The 6,383-nt window shown below is 41.5% G+C and overlaps 1 pseudogene; it reads right to left on the minus strand.

Annotated features, from left to right (window-relative positions):
• Positions 1-327: 327 nt before the first annotated feature.
• Positions 328-1,329, minus strand: LOC121434770 (annotated as a pseudogene).
• Between the last annotated feature and the right edge of the window lie 5,054 nt (positions 1,330-6,383).

Below are 6,383 nucleotides of genomic sequence, written 5' to 3' on the forward strand. Positions count from 1 at the left end.
TGATTACTCAAATGTAAATGATGTGAAGATCATAATAGTAAATAGTATATTTAATACAGTTTGTTTCAGCAATGAATACCTAAAGCTATTCCATACAAAGAGATGGTATTATTTTCTTTTGTTTTTTTAGGGGTGCAATGAACTTTATTGATGGTATTCAAGAGAGTAGGGCTCCCTAAGCCCCCTCCTGCTATTCTGGGGGTCTGGGATGGAAACTGTGAGGGAGATGCTCAGTGTTAAGGGTTAGTTAGGCCAGGGACTGCTCAGCAGCCGAGGACCTCTCTCTTGCTGTGTCCTTGCTGGGATGGGTGGTCCAGGGCGGGCTTCTTACTCCTTGGAGGCCATGTAGGCCATGAGGTCCACCACTCTGTTGCTGTAGCCGAATTCATTGTCGTACCAGAAAATGAGCTTTACAAAGTTGTCATTGAGAGCAATGCCAGCCCCAGCATCGAAGGTGGAAGAGTGGGAGTCACTGTTAAAGTCACAGGAGACGACCTGGTCCACAGTGTAGCCCAGGATGCCGTTTAGTGGGCCCTCGGATGCCTGCTTCACCACCTTCTTGATGTCATCATACTTGGCAGCTTTCTCCAGGTGGCATGTCAGATCCACAACGGACACATTGGGGGTAGGAACGCGGAAGGCCATGTCCGTGAGCTTCCCGTTCAGCTCTGGGATGACTTTGCCCACAGCCTTGGCAGCGCCAGTGGACGCAGGGATGATGTTCTGGGCAGCACCACGGCCATCTCACCACAGCTTCCCAGAGGGGCCATCCACAGTCTTCTGGGTGGCCGTGATGGCATGGACTGTTGTCATGAGTCCTTCCACGATGCCAAAGTTGTCATGGATGACCTTGGTCAATGGGGCTAAGCAGTTGGTGGTGCAGGATGCGTTGCTGACAATCTTGAGGGAATTGTCATACTTGTCATGGTTCACACCCATCTCAAACATGGGGGCATCGGCAGAAGGGGCGGAGATGATGATCCTCTTGGCCCCACCCTTCAAGTGGGCCCCAGCCTTCTCCATGGTGGTGAAGACACCGGTAGACTCCACAACATACTCGGCGCCGGCATCCCCCCATTTGATGTTGGCGGGATCCCGCTCCTGGAAGATGGTGATGGCCTTCCCGTTGATGACAAGCTTCCCATTCTCAGCCTTAACTGTGCCTTTGAACTTGCCATGGGTGGAGTCATACTGGAACATGTAGACCATGTAGTTGAGGTCGATGAAAGGGTCATTGATGGCAACAACGTCCACTTTGCCAGAAGTGAAGGCAGCCCTGGTAACCAGGCGTCCAATACGGCCAAATCCGTTCACTCCCACCTTCACCATCGTGTCTCTGGAACGAGGCTGGCACTGCACGAGAAGAAGCAGCTGTCTCTAGAACAGGGAGGAGCAGAGAGCCAGAGATGGTATTATTTTCTAAATAACTCTTGACTATTTGTAAAACTGGTCACCTGTTAAAAATTGTTATAAAAACTTATTTGTTTTAGTAAGTAATTACCACTGTGTTATGAAAATCCTAAAGTTATATAGAGTGTATAACTTCTCTATTTGAGGCCAAAAGGGCTTGGAATGACTGAAGTGGGATGGATTTATAGGTCAAAATGAGGTTTTAGGTTTGAATTTTAGGGCACAGAGGATTGACATGCTCTTTGTTATTGCTTTATTAATTATTTTCATGGGTTTATCAAATGGAGAGTGTCATGTTATCACTGTGTCTACGGTATGCAGAATTGCATTAATAATCTGACAGATTCACTGGTAATAGAAGAAAAAAGTCAAGAAAACAAATAAAAGCACTAGTTGGACCCTATTGCACAAATAAGAACTCATATGAACCCTGACCCAGTATTGGGGAAGGGGCTATTTGAAATTCCTGGCTTTGATAGGCAGTCCTTAGTTGGTATGGGAGGTCCTTCTATCTATGTGTTGCTTTTATTGGTAAATGAATAAAGAACTGCTTTGAGCCTATGGCAGGGAAGAACAGAACTAGGCAGGGAAAGGTAGATTGTAATGCCGAGAGAAAAAAAGGTGGAGATGGAGATAAGCCATGGGGCCACCAGAGACAGATGCTGGGGACTTTAGCCAGTAAGCCACAGCCACGAGGAGATACAAAGATTAATAGAAATCGGTTAAATTTATATGTATGAGTTAATCAATAAGAAGCTAGAGCTAATGGGCCAAGAAGTGATTTAATTACTGCCATTTTTGTGTGAATATTTCTGGTCTAAGCTAGCCAGGTGGTCGGGAACCAACAGGCAGTTCTCTCCTACACTTAGTGAAACGACATTTTATATCTTGTGAGACTAGATATTATTGAAACAGAAAGGATATGTTCAGCGATAAAATTATTTTATTAAAGTAACAAAAAAGAGGGTGGTAAATTTTAAGGTAGATTGACTAAAGGGTATAGACAATCTTTTGCCGGGACTGCTAGTCAGCTCTGTCTCTCCAGCAGTTCCCAAAGAACCACTCAGAGACTTCTTATTAATAACGAAAGCTCAGTCAATAGCTTAGGCTTGTTTTTAGCTAGCTCATGTAACTAAATGAAACCATTTTTTAAATCTACTTGCTGCCCCAAAGCTCATTTGCCTCATGTATGTACTTCCCATCCTGTTTGCTCTGCATCTCAAAACGTCTCCTCACAGCTCCTCCAATCCCACCCTTCTTCCCAGCATCCTCCTAGTCGGGTTCTCCTATCCCATTGCCTCCTGCCCAGCTCTGGGCCAGTCAGCTCGTTATTGACCAATGAGAGTAATACACATTTATAGCGTATAAAAAGATTGTTCTAAAGTAGAAGGGATTCAGGTTGAGACATAATTCAAACTGTCTCTAAATAATCTAAGTCATGAGTTGGTACTTAGATGTGTGATAAAGAATAAGTTCCTAGTCCAAGACATTTGGCTGGAGGTTGTTAGGTAAATGGCATTTAAAGCATGAGGTTGGATAATATTACTAAGTGATTGTAGATGAGTATCAATCATCTTGGCTCTGGGGGTTAAAAAATTTGGAGAGATTAAAAAGAAACAGAAAAAAAGGTATTTAAAAGGAACAGCCATGAAGAGAACAAAGTCATCATGCCTTGGGAACCAAAAATAAATAAATAAATAAAAACTCAAAATGAAAATAGTTAGATCGAAGTCTGTAGTTACCCCACTGAATAATATGGGAGTGAAAAAAAGCTATTAGATTAACCAACTTGGACATTATTTTGCAGCCATTCTCTTACTGCAGACACACAGAAGTATTCTGTGTATAAATCCTGATTGTAGCGAGTTTTGTCCTGAATGAAAAGTGTGGGAGGTCCCACACTTCGTCAAATATTTCTGAAAGGTATTGCTATAAAAAAGGGGGGAAGAAAAACAAAGAAGAAAGATGTAGATTGGTTTGGTAGATGACGATTTCTAAATAAAAAATAGTACAGGTTAATGAAAAAGTTTTGTGGAAAGGAAAAACTAGTAGAAAAAAATTAAGAGTGAAGAGAAAGGGATAGAGAATCGGATTTGTGTACAAACAGAAGGGCTTCCTTTCCAAGGAGTTTAGATAATTCATTCATAAGGAAATGAATGCATGATGTGAATATTTGTGAGGTTTTGGTTACTCGGGGAGGTAGAAGGCTAATGCCAAATACACAGGTGAATTCTTTTTTTTTTTTTTTTTTTTTTGATTTTCGAGACAGGGTTTCTCCGTAGCTTTTGGGTTCCTGTCCTGGAACTAGCTCTTGTAGACCAGACTGGCCTCGAACTCACAGAGATCCGCCTGCCTCTGCCTCCTGAGTGCTGGGATTAAAGAGGTGAATTCTTTTATGGCTTCTTTCATTGCCCCATCAGCAACAGGAAATGAAAATAAAAGAGAGGTGATAGAAGTTTTTGATCACAGGAAAAAGGTCTGAAAGTTTATGTAAAGATTGGATACAGTAGGTATAATATGGGCCACACTTGGGATTAGCCATCACAAATTCAAAGCTTGTCCAGTCATCATTTTTTCCAAACATGTTCATCTTACTATGCATAGATACAGGGTACACAGACATGAGGATTTGATTAAGTTGTAATTTGAATATCTAGGCAATTTGATAAAATGGAAGAGAGAAAATTAAGTTGCTGTTTTATAGCGAAGGAGAGAGTATAAGATGAATATGGAATTGTAACCGAATAGTAATACTATGAAAGCATGTCCTGATAAAGAAGAAGGGAAAGGTAGATGATTTAATCTCAGGCTACTGTGTGTAAAGAGATCTTGGAGTTGAAGTGTTGACAAGATTCGCCCGGAATTACAAGAAGTACTATTTGGAGAATGAGAGACTTGGAAGAAAATTATAGAAAGAATATAGTTAAGTATCAATGACAAAGTCTAGACTACAAATAATTTAGGAGAAGAAATAGGATCTATATAATTGAGGATAAAAGATCAAGAAATGGTACTGGAAACATAGCTCAGTGGTTAAGAGAGCTGGATGCTCTTCCAGATGACCCAGGTTCAAGTACCAGCACCCACATAGAACCTCACAAAAATCTGTAACTCTAGTTCCAGGTAATCCTATGCCCTCTTTTGGCCTCCTCAGGCACCAGGTACACACATGGCACACACACACACACACACACACACACACACACGCAAATAAAGCACCCCTATACTTAAAATAATGAATGAAATAATTAATTGAAATATCAAGGAGGTTAGAGTCTAGGATATTGAATGGAATCGCTGGTAGGCAATAACATTCCCTAGATTTGTGAGACTAAGCGATCTTTGGAAATAATGATATGAGCTAGACTTTCAGGAAAGGAAGAGAAAAGAAACATGGGCAAGGGAAGAGTACAGTCCATAGCAGTGGGTTTAAGAGTATGCAAACAGGACATTCCAAACTCAGGACAGCTTTCTTTCAGGTAAGAGGGGGAAACAGACTTTCACCAAGAAGAAGATGTAAAACTAATCTATCTTATTCTCATGCTCAGTAGTCTGAAACGCTTTTTCCCCAGTAAGATTCGACACTTTGGGAGGAGCCTGGCAATCTAGTGTTTCCGAGGGAAATCAGTAATGCTGAGGACAGAGAAGAGGGGGGGTCTGAGTCAGGTTGACTAGCATAGCTAACACAGCAAGTTCTCATGTGCCCTAAAGGGAGTTTTGCAAGGTAACTAGGGGATGGCTATAATTGAAGTTACTAGCTAGGCAGGCCAAACAGCAAAAGGAAGTCATGGACCTTAGTAACAAACATTTTATTTGACAGAGATAAAGGGTTGATGAAAAACAGAAGCCAGGACATCTTGCCCAAGATAAGCGACAATAGACTACATGTTCTTTAGTACCAACGTACAGCAGAAAGAACCAATGAACCAGGCTAGGACAGGATAATAACAATAATAAAACATTGTGTCAGAACTCATCTGGGATCCAGAGAGCATCACAAGGTCACAGAGAGCCAAACACCCTTTTCTGAAGCCAGGGAGTCGCTTAACTCTGCTGAACACTCAGACTCCATCCCAAGAAGACATACAGGAAGGGGTAGAGTTCCAAAAGTTTTAACACACCACTGAGAGGAACTTTTAATCTATGCCATGGTTTGTTACAAAGATCTGATTTTCTGTGAGAAAGAATAAACCATATCTCCATGTGCCCAAATACAGTTACCCTGGAAACGCACACCTTGTGTGCTAAGATCTCTTTTCTGAGAGCTGTGCATTCATTCTACATGGATGGGTTAGCTGCCCATTCCATTCTACATGGATGGGTTAGCCGCAACCTGTGATAAAATCATCACAAAATCATGGATTAAAAACTGAGTTCTGGCAGTGTAATGATTTGAAGAAAATGTAAGTCAGAGATATGAAACAGATGAAGCCACCCACAGTAATAAAGATAGAACATGAAGGGGCCATAGGGCATCTCAGCAAAATCGAGAGGCCCAAATGGCACCACTTAAAGCAGCATGATTATAGGGATTATAGTAGCAAGGCCCCTTCTTCTTCCTTGAAATTAGGTTCAGAAGAGTCAAGAGTCCAGGCTCTCACAGGTTTAATGGCAAAACGCTGCTATAGCCTTGCACAGGGAAAGGACAAGTATATTGTCCCATATTCCAAGGCACCCTATAAACTCCAGGTCTCCCACAGACTAATCCTTCCTAAACAGGTTGACAAAACAAATAGATAATCCTTTTTCACATGCAGATATTTTACTCTCCCTGAATAAAGGCTTTGAATGTGGCAAAGAAAGCCATACTCGTGTGTGAAAAGAATAGCAAGCCTAAGCAGAACCCCTCAATCTTTCTGAGGTGTTTATGGGATAAACTAAAGAACTGAAGCAATCAACCCATGCTAAAATTAGGAAATATTGTATTACATTTTAAAGCAAGTTTTGACGTAGTTTTATTTTGTATTTTAAAT

This window comes from Microtus oregoni, unplaced genomic scaffold (assembly GCF_018167655.1).
Source record: "Microtus oregoni isolate MIOR12 unplaced genomic scaffold, Mior012 000044F_ref0000062, whole genome shotgun sequence".
NCBI lineage: Eukaryota > Metazoa > Chordata > Mammalia > Rodentia > Cricetidae > Microtus > Microtus oregoni.